The following is a 14849-nucleotide window of genomic DNA, read 5'->3' as shown; positions in this document are numbered from 1 at the left end:
TCATTTTAATTATTCCCAGACTGAGGGAGGCTCCCAAGATGGCTGTGGAGTAACACCTCTGACTGAAACCTGGCAGTTGTTGCCAGCTTTTTGTGCTGTAGATGCCTTCCTACAGAATTCTGCAACATTTCATGCCGACGTTGCTTCCTTAAGCTTCACTTTAACTGATGTACAATAGCAGGCAATTTCCTACCTCTCCCCTCAGAAGTCTTCCATTATAATTATTATTCATAATGTTTCTGCTATAGCTAATAAATGGCTCAGCAGCAGCAAGCTTACACAACAACCACCTCTATAACCCAAGTTCTGTAAAAAATATACAAAGTTATTCTAAGAAATCAAATTGCAGTCAGACTGCTCTAATTGATCCAAGCAGCAGAAGTTCCCTGTAGAAAACTGTGTCAAGGAAACACCTACAGAGTTTTAATACCACAGTGGATTCAGATTGTGCTTCCCTGACTTAACACTAAGTATAAAGCTTCGCATACTTATAAAGAATCTGAAAAGCTCATGCAAACTGACAAACTGACTTCATATAATACTTTGCAATTTTTACGTTCCACATTATGACTGAGAAAGGCATCAAACCTCGGAAATGAGAAACAGGATGTAAAGGGTAAGTAGATAAGAAAGAATCTATTCAGCTATGCACTGCGTGGAGAAGTCACAAGAAACTGGGAGTATGCAATGGCACTGTCTGACAAGAGTTTCTATTTGAAAAGACTCATTAAAGTAGGTGCTGCTGTTTCATCTTCTATTAAAAGACTGACTTTGGCTTGCAGTGTTTGATTTGATTTTAAACCAGTGCATACGATTTCCTATGGAAGGAAATAAAAATCCAGTAATGAGATTCCAGTAAAAACAAATTCAGTACGTGGAAAAACAAAGTCTCAGTTAGCACTAATCAGTACAGCTGCAGTGGCTATCATAGAGCTATGCTAACATACAACCACCCCCTCACTCCCAGAGAATTCCCACTTCACCAAGATCCCAGGTCTGCTTCTGTTTACACCAACAGCTGCACCATGATGCATCAAAACTGGATTTTTGTGAAGAAAATTTATCCCTGTGACACAGTGTTGAAACAAAATACAGAAGCAAGAGCTATATTATTTCCCAGTTATGAAATCAAACATTTTAAAGCAAAGAAAAGTTACTCTTAACTTTTTCTCCTTAAGTTATTTCTACTTCCCTTGGACTAGAGCTTATTTACCTCATTCTACTAGGATATGTTCCAGGTCTTTTTCCATTAACTGCTTTTAAGATTTTTTGAGTTCATTCTTTAAATTTTGCATAGTTGCAGAATTTTTGGTCTTTTTAAAAAATTTTTTTTAAAGTAAAAAAATTACAATTTCTCTTTGATGCCATTCTTAGTGACATGTTCAAAGAATTCCAGCTGAACTAGATACCTAGTTCGTCTTTTAACAGGCTCAATTACTCCGGGTGTTTTGTTTAAGATAGTGATACAAATGAAAGACATGCTGGAAATAAGCAAATATACTGAAACCCTCTGGGAGTATGGTGAGGGCAAGGTGGGCAACACCACATGCCAGAATATAGTTTTTGCTCTATACAACTGAATCCCAACATTATCAAAATGTAATCCCCTCAAATATCTTAGGCTATTAGAAATCAATACCCTAAAATGTGCTAGAAATTGTTTGTGTAGCACACATGCAAAATGCACATGTAATGCAATGATTGAAAACAGTAAAATTACAATGAAGCCACTATGACAACCAATCCAACACAGCACAGAAAAAAAAAAACCCACCATGCTAAGTCAAGCATCAATGTTTACAAAAAACCTTCCTTCCAGTTATTTTATGTAAGTTTTTCAGACATTGAGGATGTCTATAAGGAAACAGCAAGACAACATATTTATTTAACAACATTTATGAATCTGGCACTTCCTTCTCATAAACACAAGTCAAGGGATGATGAATCAGGGCTAGAAAAATAATCTTAAGACACTCTATCCTAGACAGCAGATAAACCCTGGGAAAACCTTGTGACCTACCCACAGAAGTGGAGAATACTGTTTTCTGTTCTCGGAACAACTCCTCCTTGGTTATATACAGTCTACAAATCTAGGACATTTGGTCCATGATTAGAAAAATGCTGGCAAATGGGCTAGAAAAGATGCCCGATTAAAAATTCCTGCTTGGGGTGGCAAGGAATGACCTAGTCAGATGGGCACATGCATTCTGAGTTTCTTCCAGAGGAGATACAAAACGCAGTAATAACATCCCACCCCCATATTGCTTTTACCAGAATTAATTTTAAGATTGAAACTGTTACTGTATGATTTAACAAAGAATGTGAACTAGATGAGCTCTCATGGTTCCTTGCAGTCCAATTTCTTTTGCTAATTAAAAATAACAGACTGTGCAACACCATTTTTATTCCTTTTATCAACAATACATTTAGTATACGTGAGAACAAACACATCAGTGTGCAACCCAGTTAAAAAACCCATCATTCTAAAGGACTGTTTTATTAATTATGATTTATCTTTATAAGTTAATGACAACACAGGAATACATAGAGGGAGGGGAAGTTTAAGCAGTACAACATTTAAAAATACCGAGTTACTTTGTTCTCTATTATGAAGTGTTATTTGCACAGCACACTTTACTATCAAAGGTCTAATTCCACGTTCTAACTGTAGAACAAGTTTGACTTTACACAGAAGGAAATGTAGGGTGATGACTTAGGACCTGACAGGGCACCTTATGGTTACTGAATCCAGACAATGGTCGCTGCAGTCATTTATTTTAACCTTACTGATAAACTTAACCAGGTTTGTCTTTAAATCTGACTGATTTCTTCATGAAAAGCAATGGCCAAAGACATACCGAAGAGCTGCAGTTTTGTCATTTCAACCCAAAGCCTATGATTTACATTAACCAGTATACCTCCCAGTTTTAAGTTTATTTTTCCCCCTAGAACATGAGGATGCAACAATGCTGAACTCTGTCTCTTAAAATCAAAATATTTCAGGCAGTTTGTTAAAAATAAAGCAACTTGTTTTGAAGCTCTTAACTGAGAAACAGTTGGCACACAACTGTCATCTCAAGGAAAACAATGTAATAAATCTTATGAAAATAAATAAAAAAGAGAAGGTGTTTACATACCAATGCTTAACAGCTGCAAAAGGATCTGTAGTTTTCCAAGGGTACTTCAGTGACAAATTTCCTGACACAGTTCAGATTTCTTGAATACCACAGTCATGCAAAAAGAGCCATTTCTCATCTGCAGGTAGGGTCAGCAGAGAAAGAAAATAAAACCAAAATAGTGTAGTTCAGAATAACAACTCTAAAATTCACACTGACGCGCAGAGCTGTGAGCCCCATACAACCACCCTACCCACCTAATTACATTCAGCTGCTTGTCATGTGGTCTTGCTAACAGATCAAGTGATCTCTTTTACTCCTTTTAAAACTAAGCAACAGTAGCTAACCAGATCTCCCTAAACCAGGTAACAAACATTGAGCCTTTGCGTACACTACTGACCCTCCTCCTTCTTGTCATAGGGAGAGGAAGTTGCACTGTTTCATTACAAAAAAGTAAAATAAAATACAGCAAACACCGTAGTCTAATGAAACACAGTGAGCACCAAAAGTTCCCAAAACCTAATGGAGAATTTTAAGTTTTGAACCTGGTTTTATTTTATGCCTTTGCAGATGACAAAATGGGCACAGACACCAAAGTGAGACCATGTGACAAGGAGCTGGAAGGATTTAAGAGGGCAGTGGCAACAGTACTGCCTGGCTTTGTGGGCATCCATGTCCAGCCTCTTCTGCTCAAGCACTTCTGATGGCAACAAGCTCCAACAAAAGACCAGAGTGAAGATGTTGCCAGAAAATTTCTGAGCCGTTGCAGCTAAATCTGCGAGCCCCAACCCCCTGCACAATCCTGAGACATGTGCAGCCATTTTAAACATGTAAATAGTTTCAAGGAAATAAAGTTACTGATTTAAAATGTAAACCAACTCAACAATGAGTCCACAAGCACCCAACAGGCAAGATTCACATGTCTGGCCACACTGCACCACTGGGTCTGCACCCAGGCACTTGCTGGACGGAGACCCCTGCGCTTGGTCCAAGGGGTGAGAGGGACCACCCAGGCGCCTGCAGGCACCATGAAGCATCGCCTCTCTCACAAACACCCCTGACACTACAGATGCTAGCACCAGAGGTCTGTCAAATTTGCTTTGTCCGTGCCTTTCATTCATGTGTAAGATGTCGCAGATGGGAGCTTTTACAGGTAACAAGTAGCCTTGCACAGCCTTTTTGGTCTCAACTTCTTTCCTCACAGTGTTTGAGAGCAGATATGTAAGAAAGAAAACTAAAAAGGCTTCTAAGACTCCCCTCCAGTCTCATCATTTAAGAAGTGCTGCAGACAGCCTGCTACAACATTTAACATATCCTTAATGCATTCACCTACCAGTAACAAAGACGACTCCACAAGCTCCTTAATCCACCACTCATTTCAGTGCTCAACTATTGCGCCTCCTTTCCTGTGAATCAAGGCAATTTTCATTGCCCTGACCCCAGTGAAAAACCTAAGTTCTGTTACACAGAGTTGGCAAACAACTATCCATGGTGGAACACTTTTTCATGCTGTGCCTTAGCATTTTTCCAGATTTAACTAAAATCCATTTCTTTGACATTGTTACAGGTTATAATTTTAAACACTCTACCCCTTCTTCGCTTATTTTGGTATCCTATAAATTTCACCACACTTTCAGAAGAATACAGAAGTCCCTTTTTTGCTTCCACATGCAGTAAAAAAGTTTGTGTTCAATTGTCAGCAACGTGAACATTTTTAACCTTTAACTGCTTCCCTGATCGATACTAGCACATTGCTTACTGTGAAGAAATATTCAGACCACAAGCACCCGAGAATTTCTCGTAACTGCTCCAGAGCACAGAAGGAGGAACAGGATAAGAAGTGTTGACAGACAAAGCAACAACTCTTCTGCCATGTTGCAAACAGCCCTGGGGGGTGGCTACACACACTGAACACCCTGTCTTGAAGCCTCAACCAGCAATGTAAATGGAGTTCAAACTTGTCTCAAACAGTAAGGTTTTTGCCATCTTTAAGGGAAAAACAATTCATAAATAATTCCTAGACTTCAGCTTTTTACTTCAGGATGAAACGAGGGTGCTTAACTTTCTTCTTACCAACCTGGTGTGAGGAATACCAATTGATTTTCCCTTCACCCTTCCAGGAAAGAGTGTTATCCAGAACAGTAAGACTGTGCTAGGAAGGTACAGATGAAATAAAGCTTGTTTTCTGAGGGTGACGTTATGTTGATTTCAAACTGCAGAGTTAGAATCCAGAGGGCCTCACTTTATAAACTGGGAAAACATCAATGTTTGGTTACTTAAAGTCTTTGTTTTCAGACACACAAATCTGCTGTGGTGTGATTTGTGTGAAGAGGGTTGGGAAGAGCCAACCCTGCTGTGGTGGCAGGCAGCACAGGCAAACGGTGCGGCAGCAGCTGGCACAGGAACCACTGCAGCCAGCCCAGGGTAAGCCTTGATCTCACTGCTACCCGGATCTTAGGGGGTTATAAGAGCTTGGGCATTTTCTAAGTTTATGTAGGGGGATCAAAATTACTCCAGTAAAGTCCTGAAACTGTGAATGTAGTTTTGAAGCTACAGTTCTACAAAGGAATGGCCACCTATTTAGTTATTAAATCTTCCCACCATTTTTACAGACAAGTTTTATGAACAGGTTGTATGAACAAGATGGTCAGAATGCATGGAATTTATATCTGCCTTGTAAACATTATCTATGATATACAGGTCTAGGAATTTAGGGGGAAATTTGGGGAGGGTCAAAAAGAGTGGACAGTGTGGAGCATTCTTCATCACAAGCACCAGAATATTTGCCTTCATACATTTAATGCTCTTGAGAAAAGTAGCAAATGTCTTAACTGTCCTGTGGCAGGTGTTTCCCCTAGAAGAAAATAGGGGATTGTCACTTGTCTGACCATGGTTCTTGCAGGAATTAAGACATCTGCCACTGGAGACAGAAAGAGAGGAAGAGGAGGATCTCGCAACAGTCCATTTCAGGTAGTGCTACAGAAAAACTCACCTGTTTTCAAAGCCAAAAGCTGTGCCTAACATCAGTGTCAACTGCCCCCCCTCTCCCCACTCCCCAACGACCCAATTCTGCTGGAGGTCTCCTCTTCAGCACTCTGACCTGATAATGGCTTTTTCCAACACACACTAAAAAACTCACCACGCTTTTACCAACAGCCATAGGTTTCACACATGCATTCAACAGATGACCTGCAAGTCTATGAAATTAAAACCAACCAGCAGGCAGCCAAGGGTAATGGTATTTGTTAGCATCCACAAATCTTATCTGTGCCACAAAACCCCTACTAGCCATCAAAGAAGAAACTTTTAAAAAAATGCAAGAGGGGGGAAAAGCAGCCACTGGGACACACTGCCTACAAAGGGACTCGCATATATGGTAGCAAACTTCAAGAAGAGCCAGAGCACATGCTATACAGAAATTAATTCACAGTGACAAAAATACCCTACAAAACACAAAAAGAAGAGATGAGAAAACAGTAAATAGGAAAAATATGAACATATTAATTGGTACAGGCAGATTCCTACAACTGTAAAACAGAATTATAGTTGTTTCTGTGGAAGGAAGTCAGCTTCTCATGAAAAGACACTCTGGAAAAAATTAAGAGGGACTGATGGGATGCGCTGCGAAAGTAAATTGACCAGCTGTCATGTGAATGAGCTTGCTACTTACTGCCGCAGCAGTCCATAAATGCAGTAATGCGCCAATACCTCAAGAAAGAACTAAAAAGACCTGAAAGAAGACAAAATCCTATATATTGATTTTTTTCCTGTTTTCCTCTCACCAATATCCTTCCAAGAAAAAAAGACAGACAACCCACACAAAAGAGCGGCTTTCACATCAGAAATGTAATAGCTGAACTTTGCCAGCATCAAATCATGAAATTCCTCTTTAGCGATTAAAATGAAAGTAGGTCAGGCAGGCCTTCCTGCTACCCAAAAGGCACATCTAAATATTTAGTAATATTATAGATTAAAGTAAAAGTTTTATGTTTTGTTCTTTTAACTATAAGCCAGTCTAGGCAGTTTAGATCTAGTAATGGTAACAACTTTCTTTTAACATTAAAGTGTTGGTATGTTTAAGGTCAGTAGTGTTTTACACAGAAAAGAATTTCTTATAAACAGTCCCCTTCAAGAGAGGCTCTAGATGACTAACTTTCAAGAGTTACTAGTGTCTCTTCAAGAACATAAAAAAGTTAACACTAAAAAAATCAATAAAATAAATGCATCAATTTTGTTTTCATGGAACATTATAAGGTCTAAAGACAGGAATCCTTCCCAGCAGCTGGGCACTCAACATCAGCACTTTGGAAAACATTAGGTCAAACCATCACCTTTTTCACAGGAAAAACATCAAAAGATTGCTTCCCAAAATAAAATTTGTTTATATTTGAACCCATTAGTATCTCAGAAAGAACTACTAAAATTATCCCAAACAAGCAGATCTAAACGATTTTTCAGTTCTGTTGAACTACGAATTTACTGCCTCCTCATCACTTTTTATTAATGTCAGTGCAGGCACAGTTTATCCTGAGGCAAAGCCAAGAGCGTAGGTGCTTGCTCCAGATCTGAATGAAAAGGGAAAGAAAAAAATTAATTCAGTTCTGAAATATTAGAAAGCAAACAATAGGAAAAGATACAGCGTTCATGTACAAGGTGTTAAGACACCGAGAAATAATGAATAGAAAGTTCTGTATTTAAAACAGCAATAAAATAAATGTATTAGTGTAAGAACAAACAGGATTATCCATTTTGACTGAAATGAACCAATTTGATCCTTTTGCTTGTAGGAAATTCTATTTTGGCAACATTCACACTATTCAAATTACATCATCTGCAATTAAAAGAGGAATATTTAACCTAATGATGGATGTATTACTCGACATGCTACAGCTCTTCTGTGAGATTTACGCTGGTTCCACATTTAGTAAAACCAGAGTGGGTGCCTGACAATGAAGAGAGCACCTAGAACAGTAATGCATGCAGATAGAAAAGTTCCTGTGTTTCAGTAAGAAGCTATAAAAGCACGCTATTCAGACTGAAGAGAGATGTTAAATGATGAGTTACTAATCGCATTTTAGATCAATGATCTTTATCTACATATAAAAAGGGCTGATGACTAAGTGTTTGGGTTTTTTTAAATTAACAAACATAGTAGCTTTACAGGAAGCTGTTGTACCAATGTAAGGAACATGTGCACTACAGCTTCCTTAGAAAGGATTTTCAACATTTTACAATCCTATAATGTTAATATAGTTTTGAGGTTTCTTTCGTATTTTTATTCATGCTTAAGCTTAATCAACATGCATTTGTTCTTCGCACTACCCAATCCAGTGTGTCTTTGCCAAGTAAAAGACACTGCTTTTTAAAACTGATCAGCAGAGTTCCAATTTGGACACAGCTGCATTTTCTTCCCAGCACAAGATGACCCTGTTCACAGCTTTTGTAAATCTACTTAAGAGATCAAGTGGTCCTTCATTCCCCACATAAGCTGACAATAGTGTCATTTACAGTTTAGTTGCTCTCAGGAGGAAAAATCAAAAGGCTAGTTATTTGTACTGTTTGACAGATACAGAAGTATGCCTCTTCTGAGCCACAGCAAAGTACTCCTTTCGTCCTATATTATTCTTTGATCTTCCATGCAATGAAGCATATGAAACCTAACTAAACACCTGTGATGCCTATTTTTCTCCTTTACCATTTCTTAAACTGTGAACATCATTAACAGTACAGCTTCTTCATTTTTACACTTACTCAGTGACTCCCTAAGTTAAATAACCTGACTGGTTGATCTTCTTTCCTTCAGGGTGGGCTTATAAAGGTGGTGATTCTGAAGTATATTACCGAAGTAGGTCTTTCGGTTCCATTGGCCACTCCCTGCGCAACTCCCCATTATGAAAAATGCTACTGCTCCCATTCCTCATGAACCCTCAGGATGCTAGGCTGAAGAAAAATTCCCTAAAGCTCAACAGACCACACTGGAGATTATGAATGCAAAAAGGACTTCTCAGAGCAAAGCTCCAAATTTGCAATGTAAAAAACAAAGCTGAAATGAGGACATTCCTTAGCCTAGTTTCCTAAAGAAACAAAGCTCATTAGAGAGAGGGGCAGAGACATTGTATTTCTGTCATTTCTGCCTTCTCCCCCAACATTTGAATCTGTCAATCAGTTTTAACACTCCTTCACAAAGGGGAAGAAGCCACAAAGATATGAGGTTGCTATATGCTTTGTGAAAAATTGGCAGCTGGATAAAGGAAAGAAGCAGACGCATGCCTCCACTGAAAGCTGGCAGTTCAGGTTTTCAGTTCTGTAAGGGGCACCCACTAGCTGGCCAAGTTTTACCTGCATTGCTCCAGGCTAGCTGCAGTACATACTGTGACATTCAACTTCATGTTTACTTTCAATTTGGATTTAAAGTCATTTTCTATTTTAAAGCACTTCTATTATTAAAAATAAAAATTAATAGAATAAAACCTAGTTGAGTTTCACTGTATTAGCAGTTCAAAATTTTTGGGTTTCTGTGTTTTGTTTTTAAACCTACTAGAAAGCATGATTCTACTTTGGCAGCACATACTTTTCATAGGTCTTCCAAAGCCTGCTCTTCAGCTTCTGCTGACACACAGCAGGATCTCAGGCCCTGTCCTGTGCACTGGGTGCTGTGTCCAAACTGACAATTCTAGAAAACTATCGAATAAAGATTGTCACCTCTTCTACTTCATAGCTGAAGAACATTAAAAAAAGTACTTCAACAATTCCAACTTTGGGCTACATTTATCCCAACTAAAATTATGAGAGTTTTACCATCAAAATCAGAAAAAATACAATCAAATTCAGACAGCGCTGTCTTCAAACTTGGATGACACCATCTCTGTACAGAGATGTCTATCCTGACACCATTCTAATGCAAGAAAGAGTATGGAAAAATTAAGTGTAGCCAGACAGTTTGTGCCTCAGCACAAAAGGCCTGTCAAGTTGAATCATTGTTAGAGGAGAAAGTCAGCGGAGCATGTGCTGTTACAGGCACCAGATCTTTTAAAGTGCTGGGTAAGAAACACTCTTGTTGCAAATGGATGATACCAGCACGGCTGGAATCTGACCCGATGCTTGTATTTTGGGTGGCATTCAGTCATGCACAAAATTACTAAGCTTGTATCTTTGCTGCTGCCTCCTGCCCCTTTCCTACCTTACTATCAGTCTTCCCATCGTCTTCCAGAAGTGCCTTTATCTAATATGGTTTAGTCTTACCCATTTTTCATCTGTAAAAGTATCAGACGTAGAAAAAGGGAACAGCTATTGGGAAATGGGTTTGCAAACTCAGGAGAATATCACTGCATTGGTTTACACTTTGATACTACCTTCAGAACCATAAAAACAAGGACATTTGCTTTTTTTTTTCCCCCTGAGGTAGTTTAAAATACTGAAGAACTTGTCAGGTCAGCTCAAAAGCACTGGCCAGTACATGAAAAGGATTCCAATGCCTGGTACTATGCAAAACTGCCATACATATATCCGAGTATTTTCAACCCCCTGACACCACAGTAACATCACAGGAAAAAGTTACTCTGGTTACGTGTCATATTTTGACCTATATGCCATAACTTAATCTTCAAAGCTCACTATATTGGAAAACAAATCACAGACATTGAGACTACTTATTACAATAATCAAAAGTAAATTCTGTTGTGTTATGTATGAAAACAACATAAGGATGTTCCAGGAAAGAAATTAGGGGTTAGGACTTCTCATTCACTGTGGTTTTACCTCCACTGGAGATAAAAGGGTATGATTTCAACTGATTGAACGTCATTCATGTTTGTCCTGTGTCCTGACAGGGATGCAGCTTTCAGACTAAAAAGACCAAAAAAAAGAAATGAGGAAAAGAAATCTCATAACCAGATGCTATTCCCAGAGGAAGACTGCTTAGGAATATATTTGTATAAATAGGGGAAAAAAAAAAAAGTGTAGCTATATAAAATGCTGGCTTTTAGATAAGTATTTTTTAAACCATGCTGTATTTAAAAAACTCTTCAGCCGTGTTTGAAGTCCATTCTGTAAACACAACTGTATCTCCAGCATGAATGGTATCCGCAAGACAAGAGGAGTGAAAGCAAGTCCTTGAACACTTAACATGGCCAGCCAAGTAAATAAATGCTTAGCTATAAATATATAAGTAACCCTGTGAAATTACTGAAGAACAAACTTAACTATCTGCAGGACCGGATCACATGTGCAGTGAAGTACTATAATGCAGCTTTAATACAGAAGAGTGTATTTGATGATTAACTATTTAAATCCTAAGTTCAATAGATTTTAAATGCAACTTGTTACAATTCTTTGCTAAGGCATTAACAGGGGAAAAAGAGTTGTAATTCCTTATATTCCACCTCTAGTGCCAATTTTGCCTGTTTCTAAACTAAATTCTTACTAACCCTCTGCTGACTACAACAGACTGCTCTTAGCAATGCCATTGATCTGCAAGTCTAGGGTTATGCTGAAAACTGACATAATCAATGGTCATTATGCCAGCAGAGCAGACACCTGGCAGTAAGAGAACAACCAAGAATCCAGAGATGACATACAAAGATTACTGATGATAATACTTTTTTCGGTAAATACCAAAAGCTACTTAAAAATTCTTCTATCTCACCAATCTTCTCTTCAAAAGAAAAGGAAACATGTAGTCAAGTGATAAAATGATGTTCTCCCATGTTTAATGATAGTGATGAAAACAAGCTTACAGTCTGGTTTTAGCTATCTGGTCACAGATGAGAAGTTTTAACTGTAAACCAGCGTAAATTGTAGCACATTCCCCCCACCCAGAAATCCTTTGTGCAAGAGATTAAGTAGATGTAAAATTAGAACCCTGAACTAGAAACACAGGAACATGCAGTTCTTTTTGTCATCTTTTTAACCGTGCTTTTGAGACATTCATTTAGCATCACAAATACTATTCCTACAATTAACAATTCAGCATTTGAAACACATATTGTAGTATACGCTCTTCCTTGTCTGGAAAACACTTGGAACAGTCACAAAGGTAGTATAAGTCTATGAAAAGAAACAAGGGCTAGAAGGCAAGTCTATGTAATGATAGATTTCAAAGAAAAGGCAGGCAGAACAGATTTTAGAAACTGGTCAGTGCCACTAATGCATTCTATGTCATGGGAATCAATAAACATTTTGTAGAGTTTCAATAAAAACCATAAGTATAGAGAAATATCACCTTGCCAGTAACACCTAGCAGAACTGCTAACTCCAAACATGCCTGTGTTATCCTAACAAAAAAACTCCTGAGCAGTAACCATCAGGGAAAGCATTTGGGGAGTCACATGATCAGAAAGCTCAAAATACACCTGATGCATCTCTAAGGAGAGCTAAAAACTAAAGTTTCGTGTCTTTGACAGTTCTAGACATGTCCTTTTTACTTTGCCAGCGCTGTAAAAGAACACCATATATATGAATATAACCTCGTTACTTACAGAGCCAGAAAAAGCAAGCTGTTTTTCTGATGGATTTAACTTTCCTTAGATCCAAGGGCATCAAGGCGTTAGCTTATCCCGAGCAAGGCCAAGACGGCTAAATTCTGGCTAAACAGGTAAATCACACCTTACAGTGCTCCCTCAACAATTTACCATTTTTAAAGGCTGTTTTTTGTTGGTTTTTTTTTTAATCAGACATGCGACAAACTTCACTTTTTGAACAAAAGAAACGCACGCCTTGAGCTGCGGGAAGCTCGGCTGCTCCACGCGAAGGAAGGCCTGAGAGGGACTATTTGCGGCCGCGGAAGCACCCGTGCAGGTGTGTGGAGAGCAGCCGACCGGCCTCGGCCTCGCAGCAGCTCCCCGGAGCTCAGGGCTGAGCCCCCTCAGTACCGAGCGGCCCGGCCGCGCTCCCCGCGCCGCCCTGAGGGGGGTCCCCGCGCCACCCGCCCGCTGCGAGCACAGGCGTCACCCTCCCACCGGTGATTCCACTCGCAGCCCAAACCACGCGTCCCGACGCTATTCATTAACTCCCCCTGCAGCGGAGCCGTGTCCCTGAGCCCCCCGCCCTGCAGCGCCCCCCTCGGAGGGCGACATGGCGGCCAGAGCCCCCCGCCCGGCTCGCTACCCGCCTACCTGCTCGCCTCCCCCGGTCACCGGGGCTCCCGCGGCCGCGTCCCTCCGGCCCTGCCCTTCCCGTCAAGGCAGCATCACTTCCCGTACGGCCCGAGGCGGGGGCGGGCAGCACCGCCCCTGCCCCCCGGCCTGGCTGAGCGGGCTGGCGAACGGCGCAGCCCCGCGGGTCCAGGCGCTGCCCCCGGCCACTCGCCCCGCTCAGACCCAGGAGGCCGGTTCAATTCAGCCGGCTGGCGGGCTCTCCAGCCGTAACCCTCCCCGCTCTTCGGAGTTTAATCGCAGTTCCAGTGGGGCGAGGGAGGCTGCGGCAGGTGGTGCCGGGTTACACACGCCCCGCCGTGGATGTGGCGGGTTTTCCCGCCGCCCGCTGGCTCCAGTCCCTCAGGAGGGAGCGGCCGCCCCTGCGCCCCCGCCGCCCAGCGCCTCAGGGAGCCAGCCGGCCGCACCACCACCCCTGCCTGCCTGCGGCAGTCCGGACACCCCCTCTTCTTCGGACCCGCCGTCTTTATGGACAAACCTCCAGCAATTCATCCTTACTAAGAAAGGGCCTACCAGACTGCCGTCACGCCTTGTTAAAATAGCTGGTTAATCAATCTGTCCTGGTCCTGTAAAGAAAGGAAGCCGCAGTAGTAGTTCTGTGTTTGCACTCGCCACAGACTTGTGGCATTCCCTCAGGTCCAAACTGGATTTATCACGTGCTCGACTGCACCTCCCAGTCCACTTCTGCTGCTGTCCTCCCACCTTGGCTCCTTTCTGCAAAGTCCACGCAGTGCCTCCTCCAGCTGTCATGCTGTTCCCAGCTGTGGGAAAATCACCTTGAGGGGGGAAATTAGAGAAAAATTGGGTCCTAATAGAAGCATATTACAAAAAGTTTCTTAGGGTAAAACACAGCTATCGCCTTCAGGATGGTTGGCATGCACAGAATCTACCATCACCACAGTTCCCTAAACAACACATCCCGCCAGCTCAGCAGATGCTGACAGGAGTGACAGAGGATGGAGCGGAGACCCTGTGGCCAGGCACTGGCCTGCTCCCTGCAGGAATGGTACTCAATGGCACCACACAGCTGGCAAGCTGCGTACCAGCTGTCACATGAAGAATCCATGAGATGTCCATGCCCGAGCCAACTGTTCTGCTGAAATGACTTCCCTCAGATGAAATAATCTCATCGTAATACTAATGCACACCTCCATCTCAAAGTTACCTGCCTCCACGGCACTACTACACCTCACTGGGCACACGATACCAGTTAGTAACAACAATATCTATGACTAGAGTCACTCAAGCTACACCTAAATGTGACGGAAGTGGACCAGTCCTGAACTGAAATAAGTCCAGGGCAGGGGGAATTGTCTAAACTCTTGGATTACCCAACTCTGATTCAGTGTTCACAAAGTTAGGTCAATCTAACTCACTCTAAAGTTGTTATGAAGGGACTTCTAATCAAGGTAGTCAGCCTTGGGGGAGCATGAGAAACACAGAACAGATAGTGAAAAGAACACCCTTATCTAAGTTACACAGAAAGAAGCCTTCAAGTGAGGAAAGTTCTGTTTATGAGAGGAAACAGGATGTTAAGGTGTTGCAATCCACTGACATCAACAGAAAATGAGTTGAAATTAGG

General features: G+C 41.2%; 1 protein-coding gene across 5 annotated transcripts in view; it reads right to left on the bottom strand.

The window, feature by feature from the left end:
• RAB27A (RAB27A, member RAS oncogene family) overlaps window positions 1-13537 on the bottom strand; it is a 33630-nt gene extending 20093 nt beyond the window's left edge. The window contains exons 1-3 of one of the 5 annotated variants that reach the window (XM_055809005.1): window positions 13229-13528; window positions 3138-3255; window positions 653-818 (exon numbers count right to left, since the gene is read on the bottom strand). The gene's annotated coding sequence lies outside the window, so the exon portion shown is untranslated. Of the gene's footprint in view, window positions 1-652; window positions 819-3137; window positions 3256-13228 lie in introns of all 5 variants that reach the window. The other 4 variants (XM_055809012.1, XM_055809015.1, XM_055808996.1 and 1 more) reach the window with 4 other exon arrangements.
• Window positions 13538-14849: the final 1312 nt, after the last annotated feature.

The sequence above is a fragment of the Falco peregrinus genome, chromosome 1 (genome assembly GCF_023634155.1).
Source record: "Falco peregrinus isolate bFalPer1 chromosome 1, bFalPer1.pri, whole genome shotgun sequence".
Classification (NCBI taxonomy): domain Eukaryota; kingdom Metazoa; phylum Chordata; class Aves; order Falconiformes; family Falconidae; genus Falco; species Falco peregrinus.
This window is presented reverse-complemented; position numbering and strand designations above follow the sequence as displayed.